The following is a 599-nucleotide window of genomic DNA, read 5'->3' on the forward strand; positions in this document are numbered from 1 at the left end:
TTTTGTACACAGTAATATAAAATTGGGTTGCAATTACAAAATAAGTTTTCTTTTAGTAAGTTCAACAAAATAATGTAATTATTTTGGTAATTTTATTCAATAAATTCAACAAATTAATATCGACATGTTAGTTTAGTTGGTCACATATCAACACATAGTTTTGGTATCAGTAACAAAATTTTGGTTGTTCATACTAAACTTTTCTCTCAGTGTATCGTCTCGATTCGCGCGAGATAAGACGCGGACGTCCGCGTACGTCATCGATGATAGCGAAACGATATTAATGGGATTCGCAGCGATTGCGTTAATTTACACGATATATTATTACGAGCGCCGGCGTGTTGCGCGCGCGCGTTATCGTTCGCGATGTTTACTACCCGTGGCGAAACGCGCTTGTAATCGTTTAATCGAACGGCACGCGGAGTCCCGACGAAGGAGAGCGAATGAAAGTTCTCTCCTCTCCGCTCATCTCTCCAAAATCTCGGTCCTATCTCGCGGTGGCGGGCACATGTGGAATACCGAACGAGAGAGGAGACGATGTTCCGCAATGCGTGTCAAGGAAAAGCGACAGTTATCCTTCCACACGCCGACGCGCCTGT

Source organism: Wasmannia auropunctata, unplaced genomic scaffold, assembly GCF_000956235.1.
Source record: "Wasmannia auropunctata unplaced genomic scaffold, wasmannia.A_1.0 LD336051.1, whole genome shotgun sequence".
Lineage (NCBI taxonomy): Eukaryota > Metazoa > Arthropoda > Insecta > Hymenoptera > Formicidae > Wasmannia > Wasmannia auropunctata.